Genomic DNA, 17195 nt, shown 5'->3' on the forward strand with positions numbered 1-17195 from the left:
ATTTTAGAGAAAATATTTTTATAAGCTTTATTTTTTACACACCCAACATGTAGAAACTTGCTAAAAGATTGTTAGTGTTTTAGTATTTTTAAAATTTTAATGAGTTCCACCATAAGTGATGTGTTAACACACCGGCTTATGTGTAACAAAATTCATCAGTTTAATCTTTTAAAATTTAGAAAATAACAAACTTACAACTCTGTTTTTAATTTTTTTTTTTACAAATATTTTACAAACTCTAATTTAAATCGAGAGAAAATATGTAAAAATTGAAATTATTTTTAATGAAGTTGTAAAATCTAAATTATTTTTAATTGGTGGTAAAATAAACAGTAAGAGCTGCGTATTTATCATTATCATTTCGATTAAATCACTCTAATTTAAAAAATAGGCCTAGCTCAATTAAGAAAAATCAATAGTCAAGGCTGGCCCACTTAGGCCATAGAGCGGCCCAATAAGGGTACGTAGTGTTGTTCTGGAAATTATCAAAATGGGTCATTGGGTCACGGGAGATTACTTGTAGTCTTGTATGATTTCAAGCATCGTCACAGCTAATTAATTAATTAATTATATATTCTTGATTGGTCTTTTCTTTAACTCGTAGAACTCTTGTTTAATATTTTGTATAGAGAAATAATAATTGCAGTCGTAAGTGTGTAAGTACCATGTAATTATTTTGAAATAAATAAATAAATACGAAACTCACATGAAAAAAATTAATTTGTTAATAGTAGATTATATTCTTTTTCAAAGTGATTGTAAGACGTTTGTGCATTCCATCACTGTATGTAGTATTACTCTTTTGTATATTATCACATATCCACGTTTAAGTCCTATTTATATATATATATATATACACACACGTGCGCGTGCACACACAATGATAAACTTACAATTAGTCTATAACTAATTTACTATTCAACTTAAAATAAAGAGTATTTATGTAAAATTAAAATAATTTTTTAATGAAGTGTCACAATTACATTGATTGATTTAAAATGAGTTGTAGAATAATTATAAAAGAATTATAGATGTATCATTAGACATAATATAAACTCATATGAAATTAAGAACTTGTTGCCCGACCCGATAATGTATTTGGACTTCTTTCATTGTAGTAGGCCATTTTGTTCAACTCAACACATTTTTATAAGGTTTGCGATTGTATAGATCTCTCCTTTTTTTCGCTTCCTTCAAAACTTGATCGCTGAGGATATCAAACCAATGGTTCTTTTCTACTGAACAAAGGAAATATGTGAATAAACTTATAGTTTTTTATCATGTCCTTGCTAAAGATATGACTTTTTGTTTTTCCTTGTTAATAGCTCATTCTTTTATGTAAACTAACTTGTTTCGAAATAGTTCCTCTTTGGAGTGGTAAGGCTGTTGTCGGCCATTTAACAGCAGTCAATGCAAACAGGACACCTCAGCTATACACAAATTAAAATCATGAGGATCACCACATGGAAATTTTTCCAAGAATTAAAAACCTAGAAAGATCTATTTTGTTTTTCCTTTGCTACCCGATTGTGCCTCTTGGCTTCCACCACCCATTGCCACCACCAGTAGTTCGATGCCAACGACACAACCATAGAGTTTGAGCTTGCCACTGAGTTCGATGACGGTACATTATTGCCACCCAGTCTGATCTATTTTGTTTTTCCTCCCTTTGCTACCGTTGTCCTCCAACAACGCCAATGATGCCAACGCCATTGGTACATTATTGCCACCCAGTCAAATGCCAATGTACCTATTCCATCAATAGGTTGTATCTTTCAGCTATTCATTATGTGGGTTTGTGCCAATCATATGTAAAAGTAAACTCTGTCTTGATAATCAATGATATGATGATGCTTTTTAAATTTTTTTTTAATCATTAATGATTTGATGATATTGAGAATTAGAAAATTTATTTCATCACAGAATTGGCACAATGCAAGACCAACATTTGACCAGCATGGCTCCTGGAATCACGAACCAACTGTACCCAAGCAATGCAGTGTATGGTCAATATGGAAACACATACAGAGCTGGTTCTGGCTCTTTTGGCTTTGATTCAAAGACGAGTGGGCGGGGGCTAGCTTATATAAGCATACACTACATTGCTTGATTTTGGTTACTTTTACTGGATACGTTTCTTGGGTTTTATATGAAGGGTAACAATAATAAAATTAAATATCTTCTCTATTTTAACAAAGAAACCTAATTAAATTCGGGTTTCGGGAAGAAAACAAATTACAATAAAATGTTGTATTTATATTTTATAAACAATGGACTAGCATTAACATTTAGTCATTGAGCCCATAATGGGATAGACCATTTTAATAGACACATGGAGGCTCTTACTCTCGCTCCACTTTAAAATAGAAGTAGCCCATTGAGTTCTATTTAGGGTTTTTTGCTCTTCCTCTTCTCTCTCTTAGGGTAAGAACAAAAAATTAGAAAAATGGGGGTAGAGAGTAGTCCTTATAAAGTCTGTAATGCCCGCAATATGCTAGGCTTGTGTGTTGCCATTTATATAACTTTACATATTACAATATGCAATTAATGAAAGATTGAAAGTCAGTTAAGTAACGTACAGAAGCTAACGGAAATAAACGTATATACAAATTGAGAGAATAAGGGAGAGAATAAAGCAAAACTGATCCAGCCGTTTATGGAGAAACATAAGGCGTGGATTATGGGATTGTATCTCTGTCATTTCCCCTCAAGCTCAAGTCGCTATTGGTCTGATACAGAGCTTGTCTATATTGGAACTAAATTGTGGACTGCATAATGGCTTTGTGAAGACGTCTGCTACTTGTTCTTGACCTGGAACATGTGCAAGATTAATAATTCCATATGCCACTTTCTCACGAAAGAAATGTATATCAATTTTGATGTGCTTTGTTCTTTGATGAAAAACTAGATTTTTGGCCATGCTAATTGCACTAATGTTGTCTGAGTGTAGTGTAGGTGCCGAAAGTTTGTATCCTAAATTCTTTAATAAATTCATGAACCAAAGAATTTCGGCAGTTGTTGTTGCGAGACTTCGGTACTCTGCTTCGACAGTTGATCGAGCAACCGTGCTTTGTTTCTTTGCTTCCCACGACAAGAAGTTTGATCCCATGTAAATGACAAAACCTGATGTTGAATGTCTATCATCTTTTGATCCCGCCCAGTCTGCATCACAGTATCCTTGTAGAGGAGAGATTGGTGATTTTGTGAAGTGGAGACCAAGATTTATTGTGACTTTTAGATACCTGAAAATTCGTTTTACAGCTTGTAAATGTGGAGCTCGTGGTGCCTGCATAAACTGAGAAACAAAGTTAACAGCAAAAGCTACATCCGGCCTAGTGATGGTGAGATATTGGAGAGTTCCCACCATTTGTCGATAGCATGTGGGGTTGTCAAGAGGACTTCCTTCTTAAGCTGAAAGATGTTGTCTTGAAGCCAGGGGTGTTGACACTGGTTTGGCACCATCTAAACCAATCCTTTGTAGTAGTGACAGTAGATAGCGAGATTGATGCAAACACATATCTTCACTTGTGCGATTGACTTGTACCCCGAGGAAATAATGGAGGATGCTGAGATCCTTCATGTAAAAAGCTATTGAAATTTTTTGAATCAGTTCAGCAATTGATAAAGAGGAACTGCCTGTGAGGATTATGTCATCCACGTAAATCAGAAGCATGAGTACCTCAGACTTTTCATGTCGAAAAAATAATGAGTTGTCATATGGACATGCACGAGGGGCAATTGCATAAGATAATTGCTAAACTTAAGGTACCATGCACGAGGGGCTTGTTTAAGCCCATACAAGGCTTTGTTCAGTCTACAAACATACTCGGGATGTTGAGGATCAATGAAACCTTGTGGCTGAGCTAAATAAATTGTTTCCTGTAACTCACCATGTAGAAAAACATTGCTAACATCGAGTTGCTTGAGAGGCCACCCTTGAGATAAAGCCAGATGAAGAATTAATCTGATTGTGGCAGGTCTAACAACTGGACTAAATGTTTCATCATAGTCTAGTCCTTGAAGTAGTGTGAAACCGAGAGCTACAAGTCTTGCTTTGTAGTGTTCTATTGAGCCATCAGCCTTTGTTTTAACTTTAAAGACCCATTTGCTTGTGACTAAATTCATGTTTGGAGATGGAGGAACAAGATTCCAGGTTTTATTTTCATGAAGTGCAACAATTTTAGACTTCATGGCCTCTTGCCATTTTGGATCTTTTTTAGTTTGTTTAAAACTTTTGGGTTCCAAGTGTGCTGTTGCAAGGTCAGTTGTAAAACAAACTAGTATAGGATGCCGTGTAGATAAATATACCTTTGGTCTTCTTGTTCCATCTTAATTCCGTGTTATCATGTTATGTCTTCTTGTAGTTGCAGACTCGAAAATGGGTTGTATTTCAAGTGCACGAGAGTCATGAAATGATTCCTCTGTATGCACATTTTCAGCATGCAAAATTGGACCTGTAGTTGCAATTGGTGTTGTGATATCTTTTTGTGATTCTTGTGTAACAATTTTTGGTAAGGGTCGATTTGTAAACCAGTTTGGTTTTTCCGAGATCAAATATTTTTCTGAGATCAAACATTTTTCTGAAAAAAGAAATTTTTCTTCATTGAACACCATATGTCTAGAAATATAGATGCGGCCCGTGACTAAATCCATGCACTTATACCCCTTATATTGAGATGTGTATCCAAGAAAAACACAAGCAGTGGACTTAAGTTGAAGTTTGTTCCAGCCAAAAGGAGTGAGAAGTGGATAACTCATGCAACCAAGGACCCGTAAGGAATTATAAGATGGATTTGATTTAAATACCATTTGATAAGGAATACTTTCATTTAATGCAGAACTGGGCAACCTATTAATGAGAAACAATGCAGTGTGAAATGCTATTGTCCAGAATCTTTTAGGAAGGGAGGAGTGATCCAAAAGAGCAAGAGTTGTCTCAACTATATGGCGATGACGCCTTTCAGCTAGACCATTTTGCTTGGGAGTGGCTGGACAAGAAAGTTTTTGAATTATACCATGAGATGCAAAGTAACTTTTCAAAGAATGATTGACAAACTCTCCACCACCATCACTTTGAATGCATTTGACAGTAGTGTTGAATTGCATTTCAACCATCTTAATGAATTTGGGAAAGATGTCGATAACATTTGATTTGCGAGATAAAGAAAATAGCCAAACATATCGAGAATATTCATCGATTATGACTAGATAGTAGCGATAGCCATCAAAGGATGTTATGGGTGCGGGACCCCATACATTGGTGTGAAGAGTGTTTAGAAATATTGGAACACGAGAACTACGATTTTGAAATGGTAATTTAGTTGATTTTCCCATAACACAACTTTCACAAAAATCTACTTGCTTGTCTGAAACAGAAAAGAAAGACATGGAAATAAAGTTCTAAGAGTTTTGATGTTGGGATGGCCGAGTTTGGTATGCCACGTATTACCAGAAATTTTATTTGTGAGAAGAGCCATTGTTTTGTGACTTTGAATGGATGAAGACAAGGGGTATAAGCCATCGTGCATGGTTCCTTTAAGCATCGCCCGATTCGTCCGTAGGTCCTTGATCATAAAACCCCAAGGATAAAACATGAAACAACACTGATTGTTAGTTGTAAATTTTGAAACCGAAAGCAGTATTTTCCATAAGTTTGGCACAATCAAAGTATTGTTCAGCTTCAATGAGGTATTCAGAATAGTAAATGTAGCAATTTTTGATATAGGAATTTTTTAGCCATTACCAACCATTACCATATCAGCGCCATTGTATGGTTTAATACCTTGTGCTTCGGTTATTGTTGGTGCCATGTGATAAGTTGCTCCAGTGTCTGGAAGCCAGGATTTCTCAATATTTTCACCAGCCTAAATAACTACAAAAGCATGGTATTGTTCGGCCTCTTCGTTCGAGGCACATCATGCATCAGTTTTGTGATTTGGACCACCACAACAAAAACAGGTGATGCGCGATCCTCGACTACCACGATTTGCATTTTGATTGTTATGGCCTCTGTTTGAAGGTTGAGAAGCACGACCCCCATTTGAACGTTCATTGGAACGTTGGCCTCCACTATTTCCTCTGCCATGATAGTTGGGTCCTTTGCCACGATTATACTTGTTGCTGGTAGGCTTGGATCCAGAGGATCGATTTGTATACAAAGCAACAAGAGAGGAATATGTGTGAGAGGAAATACGTAACTCAAAATTTTTTAACTTACCAATAACATTTTTTAGAGAAGGAAAATCATCCCTTGCATTTATAGCTGCTACAATAGGATCAAAATCTGATCCAAGTCCACGAAGAAGGCAGTTGATGAATTCATCATCATCCATTGGCTTTCCAGCACCATGGAGTGAAAGAGCCAATGAAATATGCTAGGCTAGTGTGTTGCCATTTATATAACTTTACATATTACAATATGCAATTAATGAAAGAATGAAAGTCAGCTAAGTAACGTACAGAAGCTAACGGAAATAAACGTATATATTGAGAGAATAAGGGAGAGAATAAAGTAAAACTGATCCAGCTGTTTATGGAGAAATATAAGGCGTCGATTATGGGATTGTATCTTTGTCAGTCCTCTCTATAGCTGGAAAATTTTTCTCTATTGCAAGAACCCTAAAGTTCTATGAAAAATCCATCACAAGTTATTGGAGGTATGAACTCTCAATTTATTGAACATATGCTTTGATTTATGGGAATAAATTATCACATCTTATGAATCTAACAGTTGGTATCAGAGCCTTCTTCCTATTTTTCATGGTTGTGTTTCTTTATTTTTCGTTACTATGACTTGCTAGCTCTTCTATGTGTGGGGTTGTTTTTCGGTGACTTGACTCTAGCTCTTGATTTTTGGTGACTGGCTACAAATTTGGCAAACTCATATAATAAAGCAACTGGGTGGAGAAATTTTTTTTTTCTTGTCTCTAGAGCTTTATCACTTGTTCCATGTGTTTATTGGATATTGAAAATCTGGTGGGGTCGCTAGCTCTTGAAGCTTTTTCTTTTTCATTTTGTAAAATGTTCCTCTTATTCTAAATAGTAAAGATTTGTTCAGATGCCATAAAAAAAAATGAAGGAAGAAGGACGATAATAGTACTGGTTGTTCATGTGCTATTATATATATATTTATATATTTAATGGCAATAAAGAATCTTGTATGGAGATACATTTGATGTTTTTTGTCCTTTTTGTTGTAATACCAATGGTTTGGAATGGGTATATACTCACCTCTCATGGGACTAGTCATGATAAATTATTAGAGTTATTATATTGATCATGATTCCGCTTAATGACATTATACTAAATCCATACGGATAGCGAATTTTTGCCCCATCGGCAAACCATTATTTGGTAGGACGCTTAGAACGATAAAGATAATAGTTAAGTGTTTGACATTTGGTGGCTTAGTCCTATCCTCTTGGTAGTGGGTCATTTTAAGTCATTGTATTTAATTATTTTGTTTTATCATGCGTAAGAGACTTTTATGTATCTTGGACTTTAACATAGTGCGCAAGAATCTATTTTGAATAAGACTCTAGTATGGATATAAGATTGCCTAATGGAGACATTTATGAGTGCATGTTTCTTCCTCCACATGCATAATAAATTTTGTTATATTCTTCTCATTCTCAGCAAGCTAGTGTAAGTGTTCCAAATGGGCCTAAGAAGGACGTTTTTAAGGGAGGGTGCAACTTCTATCATTTGTTTGGGCACAAGAGGGTTGATTTTAGGAGATCAAGGCTTAGTTAGACAAGAAAGGTACATGTTCGCTACTAGTGTGTTTTGAGTCTAATCTAATTGATGTGCCTTTTGTTATTTGGTGGTTAGATATTGGTGCAACCATTCGCACTACAAATTCTTTGTAGGAATTAAGGAACTGCAGAAGACCAATTGATACAGAGTTGGTAGTAAATATGGGCAATGGTGTGAAGGTTAAAGTTGAACATATTGGTGCTTAGACTTATTTTGGCTTCTAAGCATGTTTTGAACTTGTTTGATGCTCCTTTTATTCTTTTCATCAGAAGAAATCTTATCTCTGTTTCTATTTTGGACAAATGTAGTTATGTTTTTCATTTTGGAAATGGAAATGCTACAATCTTTTATGACTCTGTTGTGGTTGGTACTGCTACTTTATATGGTGATTTGTATAAAATTGACTTGCTTCTTGATTTAGATCCTGCTTCTTCTAGTATCTCTGTTGTGAATGTTGTAGTTGGTTTTAAATGTACTAGATCTAATGAAAACTCTTCTATATTGTGGCACAAAAGGTTGTGTCATATTTTTAGAGAAAGAATGGAGATGTTGATTAAAGATGGCATTCTAGTTGACTTGAATTTTTTTGATTTTGAAACTTGTGTTGCTTGTATCAAAAGGAAGCTTCCAGCAAAAACTAGAAAGCAAAAGATTAACAGAAGTTTGGATATTCTAGATTTAATCCATACTGATATTTGTAGTCCCATTTCATCTGCCGCTTTGAAAAATTATAGATACTTCATTACCTTTATTGATGATTATTCTTGCTATGGTTGCATTGAGCTCATTCAAGAAAAATCTGACTCATTGGAAGCTTTTAAGGTTTTTAAGGCTGTTGTGGAACTCTAGAAAAATAAGAAAATCAAAGCGGTAAGATTAGATAGAGGAGGTGAATTTTATGGCAGATATGATAAAACTAGAAGAAATCCTAAACCTTTTGCTTGATTTCTTGTGGCATGTGGTATCGAGACTAAATACACAATGCTTGGAACTCTTAAACAGAATGGTATTGCAGAAAAAATAAATCGTACTCTTATGGATATGGTACAGTATATACTTGGTCATTCTACTTTGCCTGAATTTTTGTGGGGTGAGGTTTTGAAAACCGTTGCATATATTTTAAATCAAGTACCAAATAAGTCGGTTCCTGAAACTCCTTATGAGTTATGGTTAGGTAAGAGGCCTAGTTTGCATCATTTCCGTGTTTGGGATTGTAAAGCAGAAATAAAGCCTTATAATCCTCAACAGAAGAAACTTGATCCTAAGACAATTACTGGTTATTTTGTTGGCTACTGTGTGGGATCAAGAGGCTCTAGATTCTATTGCCCTTCTAATGGTACTAAAGTTATTGAATTTGATTGAGCCATTTTCTTTGAGGATGTTAGTGATAGTGGGAGTTCTGCGCCACGTGAAGTTGTATTTAGGGAGGAGTGTGTTGTTATACCTGTTCAGGTTACTCCTTCATCAGTGGCTGCACTACTATTGACAGAAGGAACCAGTTCCATTTTCCAAGACTCTGTTGTTGACACTATAGTTGATGTGGATATGGGGACTGATTATATTGTTATGAGGAGATCATAGAGAATTCGTAGACCAACAATTTCAGATGATTATATTGTTTATTTGTAGAAGCATGAGTTTAATACTGGTATGTCTCTTGATCTAGCCTCTTTTAAGGAGGCCATTGATAGTCCTCAATCTTCATGTTGGATGGATGCTATGCATGATGAGATGACATCGATGTGTCATAACAGAGTATGAGACTTAGTTGAACTACCATGTGGCTATAGGCTAATTGGTTGCAAATGGATTTTTAAAATTAAGTATAATTCTGAAGGCCAGGTAGAAAAGTATAAAGTTAGGCTTGTTGCTAAGGGATTTAACCAAAAACAAGGTATTGATTATAAGGACACTTTCTCGCTTGTTTCTACCAGTGATTCTTTCTGATTATTATGGCATTGGTGGCTCATTTTGATCTTGAGTTGCATCAAATGGATGTCAAGACATTTTTGCTTAATGGACATCTATTTGAGGATGTGTACATGATGCAATCAGATAGTTTCCAAGTGGAAGGAAATGAACACATGGTGTGTAAACTTAACAAGTCTATTTATGGGCTTAAGCAGGTGTTGAGACAATGGTACCTTAAAGTTTGATGAGATTGTTACCTCTTGGGTTTCAAGGAGAATCTTGTAGATCAATGCATACATTTGAGGGTCAGTGGGAGTAAGTATATCTTTCTTGTTCTTTATGTTGATGATATATTACTTGCCACAAATGACATTGAGCTTATGTTTGAGACAAAACATATGTTGTCATCTCATTTTGATATGAAAGATCTTGGTGAGGGGTGAGGCCTCTTATGTTTTGAGAATCTAGATTTTTGTGAGAGATTTAGAGGTGTTCTTGGATTGTCTCAGAAAACCTACATCGATCGAGTTTTAAATAAGTTTAATATGCATTTTTGTTCTCCTGGGAAAGCACCTATTGTAAAAGGTGATAAATTTTCTAAGTCTCAATGCCCTAAGGATGATAGTGAGAGGACCCAAATGCAAACGATTCCCTATTCGTCGGTTGTGGGTAGTTTGATGTATGTTCAAGTATGTACATGACCTGATATTGCTTATGTTGTTAGTGTACTTGGGAGATACTTGAGTGATCCTGGTTTGGCTCACTGGAAAGCTGCAAAGAAAGTACTTAGGTATTTATAAGGCACTAAAGATCTAGTACTTGCATATCAGCGATTTGAAATTTTTTATGTAGTTTGATATTTTGATGCCAATTTTGCGGGTTGTTCAGATGACAGGAGATCCACTTCTGGTTATATTTTTATGATGACAGTAGAAGCTGTTTCTTGGTAAAGTGTCAAACAGACACTTACAACTTCCTTTACAATGGAGGCAGAGTATGTAGCTTGTTATGAGGCTACATGTCAGGCTATATGGTTGCGAAACTTTATCTTAGGGCTAGGTGTTGTGAACACCATTTCGAGGCCGCTGAAGATATTTTGTGACAACTCTGCAGTAGTCGCTTTCTCTCGAAACACTAGGAGCTCTTCTCGCTCCAAACATATTGATATTAAGTATTTGTTTGTTAGAGAGAAAATAGCCGAGTCTTTTATTTGTATTGAACATATTTCCACAGCGCATATGTTAGCTGACCCACTAACTAAAGGTTTTGCTCCAAAACTGTTTCAGGAGCATGTGACTCATTTGGATTGTTAAAATCTTCTGTTATATTTAGTTAGTAGGAATTCTGTGATCATTGACTGTTTGATAATATTGTTTAGGCTCATATTTTATTCTAAATGTAGCAATATCAATGAATGCCTGAGTCATGCGCATTTTGGACATGCGTACTTTATGTATTGAGACATATTAACTAGTCTCGTGCTTAGGTCACGAGCATTTTGGACAAGACGATTGTTTATGTAATGAGACATTATATTTAGTCTCATGCCTGAGTTGCGCACATTTTGGACATGGTGTACTTTATGTATTGAGACATATCGATTAGTCTCGTGCCTGAGTTACGCGCATTATGGACAAGACGTATTACTTATAAGAGACAATCTGTTTTAGTCTATACCTGAGTCAGGTGGTTGTAAGTATAAGTTTAGTGTCATATATCCTGTCGGTATAGTCACTAGACTATGTGCTGCAACTGCATTTTGGACAAGGCCTATTGCTTTAAAGACACTCAGTTTTGTCTCTAGGGCTTCTTGTAGAAACGGGTGTTTGCCACTTTTTTGATTATTTCCATACAACACTTGCATCTCATCGGCCTGAATTACGTGATTGCAAGTATTGGTCATGTGTCGTATGCCCTGTCGGTGTATTGTTCACTAACTTGTACTTGAAGGTTTGAACAATACCTTTGATTTTGGGATGCTTGTTTGTGTTTATATTGTGATTAAATGTAATGCTGTCCAAGTGGGAGATTGTTGTATTTATTTTTTATAAACAATAGACTAGCATTAACGTTTAGTTATTGAACCCATAAGGGGATGGGCCATTTTAATAGACACATATGGAGACTCCTGCTCTCACCCCACTTTAAAATAGAACTAGCCCATTGAGTTCTATTTAGGGTTTTTTGCTCTTCCACTTCTCTCTCTTAGGGTAAGAATCAAAAATAAAAAAAAAAAGGGGCTAGAGAGTAGTCATCTCCATAGTTGGAAAAATTTCCTCTTTTGCAGGAACCCTAAACCTCTATGAAAAATCCATCACAAATTATTAGAGATATGAACTCTCAATTTATTGAACATATGTTTTGATTTATGGGAAGAAATTATCTCATATTGTGAATCTAACATAAAAAACCTAATTGCATGAGTCTTACCATTGAGGACGATTATGATTTGCTGCACTCCGGAGGAAGAAGCTCCTCGATTTTCAGCAATAACGCAGCTTGCGGTTGGCGTCGGGGGGGGGGGGGGGGAGCGGAGAGGGGTGAGGGGTGAGGGAGAGGGGAGTCCGACGTCGTCGGGGTGAGGGAGATGAGGAGTTTTTTTAGATGGGTGAGGGAGAGGAGAGGGGAGATGGGAGAGAGGAGAGGGATCTGGGGCGAGTTTTTTTCCCTTCCAATAGATTTGTTACTATGTGCTGCAGACCTATTGTTACCCTCATGGGTGGGCTACGCGGAGGAAGATATTGCAGACTATTTTCAGCCCTTGAACAGCAATGACCGGCAGGAAGATATACTAGTCGGGAAATACTGTTGGATTCAATATACCTTGTAATAGTGTATGTAGTCAAGTGTGTTTGTAAAGTCTGTTGTTTTCACTTTGTACTTATCATCTAATTACTTAGGGTAGTAATTTTTCCTTTGTATTTTTCAAGGAGAACAAAATCGGATAATTTCCGCACAAGGAATTTTTCGATTGTATGTGAAAGAGATTTGCAAATAAGAAATGATTTGTACAAAGGTTCAAATAGACAAATCTTACGCAAGCCTTTGTAAAAAAGTAGATCATTTCTTATAAAAGTGTGAAAAAATATTTTTTTATTAGTGACTCACTTTTTTACAAAAGATTTGCACGAAACTCGTCAAACTCTCTTAATTTGCAAATATCGGAGTACTTTTGAGTTTTAAGTGATCTTCATTATCCTGTACGTATTCAATCTTTTGGTCAACAGATTTCTTCTAGATTGCCTAGTCTGCTAGTAGATGTAAATGTTTTTAACTAAAATCATTTAAACTCAAGCATCTTTTGAAATTTACTTTTATTTTTTTAATTTTAGCGATATCATAATATCAGTTTGCGATAACAAAAGTCATGACTAATAAAGTTTATGATTTCTTATATATGTCTGAACAACAACAGTTCTTCGATTGCTAATTTTAATAAAAGAACAAGTGTGTAAGCAAAGCAAGATAATCTGCAATCTATATAGGAATTATAAAAAGAGGTATAGCTGTATAAACTAATGTATGGTAGACAAAACTCCTAATATCAACGAGAATAGCCCATTGTTCTGACAGATTAATCTTCTCATCATCATTCAACATATTTACAATAGTTTGTGAATCACTCTCAACTATGAGTCTTAGAAAACCCATATGAGAAATAAATTGCAAACCCCTTAGAATGGCAAGAGCTTCAACTGTTTCAATAGCACTAACGCCATTTACCACATTATACACAGCCATTAAAATAGAACCAGTATGATCCCTCAAAACAACACCCACAGCTATCTCTGCTTGCTGGTGATCGATGAGAATGGACCTGATGATAACTCTGAAATAAATTCAAGCCATTCTGAACAGCAACAGCTGGGTTAAATATATTTATGTTGGAAAGTTGCTAAGTTTCTTCTATACCACAAACTCCAAGCAATAGCAAAAACCTCAAGAAAATCCAGACTTACTACATCATCAGCAAATTGCAAACATCTGGATAGGAATGGAAGTCATCAAAGATGCTAGGGTGCTTCTGTAACCATACCTCCTGAACTTGCTCACAGGTGAAGATAGCATGCAGAGAACTTTCTACGTGCTTTGTACATAAAGGACAACATTCCTCAATCTTCAAATGTCTTCTTTTAAGCAAGTGAGTGGTAGGAAAAATATCATTACAAAGCCGCCAAGCAAAATGCTTTATTTTTCCCCGGACATGCATAGTTCATATTGACTTCCAAACTCATTTCCAAACAATACTCTCACCCTCAACATTACCTGATTTTTACTATGAAGCTCTCCTATAAGGAGATTTTATTGTGAACGCACCATTTTTCTGATCCTCCCAAACTAATTTATCATCCAGATAAGTGAAACTCACGGGAATTTCCAAAATTACTTCTTGCATCTCCATCGAGAAATTCTTGGACAGTTTTACTTTATCCATTGAAGTACTTTCATATTAATTAATTCACTCACGCTTGCATTATAAGCCAAATCACCACCAACATTAAAAGGAAATACATCATGAAGCCAATGATCCTTCCAAATTTTAATCTCCTGACCAGTCCCAACTTGCCATTTATAGCCTTGCTGCAGAATCGACTTAGCTTGACTTATCCCTCTCCAAGTATATGAAGGATGACCACCCAATGTAGAATCAAGGAAAGAAGAATGAGGAAAATGTTTTGCTTTAAAAACCTTATAAAACAAAGATTCTGAATGTTGAAGCAATCTCCAGCCTTGTTTTGCTAATAAAGCTAAATTGAAATCCTCCAAACAACGAAAACCCATCCCTCAACAAACTTAGATTTACACAAGTCATCCGAATTCATCCAATGTATTCTTCTTTCATTTAACTTTTGCCGCCACCAAAACTGTGCCATTAGCTTCCCTAAGTCCGTACACAAACTAGATGGTAGTTTAAAACAACTCATAGAGTATATTGGAATAGATTGAGCTACAACTTTAATTAAAATCTCCTTCCCCGACTGTGACATAATTTTCTCTTTTCACCCTTGTAATTTCTTCCACACTCGATCCTTGATATGATCTTTGAAAAAACTTCTTTTTGATTGACCGATAAAAGAAGGTAAACCCAAGTACTTATCATGGGTTACAACTCTCTCCACATTCCATACTCCTAAGATACAATCCCAAATCTCAGTTGGAGTATTTTGGCTAAAACAATTTGAAGCTTTTCCCTATTAACTTGCTGTCCAGAGGTCTCCTCATACTGCTGCAATAAATTTTGAATCTGAATATTATCTTAAGGTGTAGCTCGACAAAATAAAATACAATCATCAACAAAGAAGAGATTATTGAGAAGTGGGAAACCCCTACACAACTGGATCCCCCATAAACAACCATCATTTTTTGCCTTCTTCAGCAAAGCAGGAATAGATAAGGAGATAAGGGATTCCTTTGATGTAAGCCCCAAAAAGGAGTAATAGGCCCATGAGGAACACCATTTACTAAAATTGAATAAGAAACAATAGTAATACACATCCTCATCAAAGATACCCACTTATCAGTAAATCTCATGTGGTTCATAACATTTTCAAGAAAAGACCATTCTACTCTATTATAGGCATTACTCATATCAAGTTTGATAGACATATAACCTTTCTTCCCCTGAGTTTTTTGTTTTAAGAAATTAAGTAATTTAGAGGCAATAAGAACATTATCAGTAATTTGCCTTTCAGGAGCAAAGGCACCTTGATTTTCAAAAAGAATGAACGGTAAGATTTTCTTTAATCGATTAGCCAACACTTTAGAGACCAACTTGCATATCATGTTACACAAACTTATAAGCCTATAATCTCCAACCTTCTTTGGATTCTTCAATTTAGGAACCAGAACAATAAATGTACGATTTAAATCATTAGGCAATTGTCCAAAATTCAAAATATGTAAAACATCAGCAATAACTCCTTCACCCACTAGATGCCAACATTGTTGAAAGAAAAAAGGAAACATACCATGTGGTCCTGGGGATTTATGAGGGTGCATTGGAGTCAACATAGTCCAGACTTCATTCGGGTGAAAATCAGCATCTAAGGACAAGGTCATGTCATCCGCAACACGTGGCTGTATAATGGATAATAAATTAGCCCCTTGGCCAAAATTAACAGAAGAGAAAACCTCTGTATTACGCCTCAAAATCTCAGCACACATGAACTACTGAAAAAAAGAGGAGATTTTGTGGAAACAACAATCTAAGCTGGTTCAATGGCTGAGTGAAAAGGCTGGTAATTCATACAAATCTCGTAGCTTGCCTTGTTTTCACGGATATGAACTTAGAGACTATCAAAACTATTCTTGAGATTTCTACTACAATAAAAAATAGATGAAATCACAGATGGTACATTACCACTCCCCTATCAAAATCCAAACTCCTCTTAATAACATCCTCACAATCATGAGATCTAACCCACATGGATTCAAAATGAAAACGCTTACGATCCAAATCAGCATTTGAATCCCATCCATACAAAGCCAAACAAATTGGAAATTGATCAGAATAGACAAATGGAAGGTGTTTCACAGCAGCACGAGGAAAATATTCTAACCATTCTGTAGTAGCCAAAACTTGATCTAAGCGTTCATATATTCTATCCCCACCATCTCACTGGTTACTCCAAGTAAAAGGAAAACCCAAAAATTCCAAGTCTTGGAACTGACATCGATCAATAAAACCACGGAATGCCAAAGCTTAGTTAATAGGTCTAACACACCCTCCTATTTTCTCATCTTGAACAAGAATTTCATTAAAACCACCAAAACATAGCCATGCCACACAATTGGAACAACGTAAGTATCCAAATATTCCATACCTGTGCCCTTCGAGATGCTTCAAGGTGTCCATACACACCAGCAAGTTGTCATTTTATATGAGAGAATGGATTAACAATCCAAGCATCAATATTATAATTTGAGTAACTATGCAACACCAAATTTGCTTCATATTTCTAAATAATTTCTAAACAACCACTCCGACCTTCACAATCAACACCAATAAAAGCATAAAAGTTCAATATAAATTTAAATGCCAATTTCCAAGTACCTAATTTCGTTTCTTGGAGAAAGAGGACATCGAGATCTTCTCTCTGAAATTGAACAGCCCGGAGGTTTCCAAGCCCATGGGTGTACCATGTAACGTCATATATTTAACAGTTTTTAAGTAGCGTGATTGCACAACGTAGCCAGCTATTCAATGAACATAGGGTTTTTTGTTCAATATGTTTCACCCAGAAAATTACAAACTTTAAAAGAGAAATAATAATATTATATTTTAATTTAAATTCTTGAAATAAAAAGGAAAGTAAAATGAAGTTACCAAAAAATTTTAAATGAGGATATATATATATATATATATATATGTGTGTGTGTGTGTAAGAAAAATCTATTAAAAAATTGTTAACAATTTGCATGGCAGCCCTTAAGACTAGCCATTTAAGAGCATTGACTTGTGCCAGTTATGAATTGCGGACAAAAACAAGAACAAAAGTATAAAAAAAATAAGAAGGATATACAAATTA

The 17195-nt window shown here is 35.6% G+C and overlaps 1 long non-coding RNA gene across 1 annotated transcript; it reads right to left on the reverse strand.

Moving 5' to 3' along the window:
- Window positions 1-1489: 1489 nt before the first annotated feature.
- Window positions 1490-12498, reverse strand: LOC121250148. The gene is made up of 2 exons (XR_005937722.1): window positions 12097-12498; window positions 1490-1750 (listed from the first exon to the last, which is right to left on the reverse strand). It is a non-coding gene; the product is annotated as an uncharacterized LOC121250148 (long non-coding RNA).
- Between the last annotated feature and the right edge of the window lie 4697 nt (window positions 12499-17195).

This window comes from Juglans microcarpa x Juglans regia, chromosome 1D, assembly GCF_004785595.1.
Source record: "Juglans microcarpa x Juglans regia isolate MS1-56 chromosome 1D, Jm3101_v1.0, whole genome shotgun sequence".
NCBI classification, from domain to species: domain Eukaryota; kingdom Viridiplantae; phylum Streptophyta; class Magnoliopsida; order Fagales; family Juglandaceae; genus Juglans; species Juglans microcarpa x Juglans regia.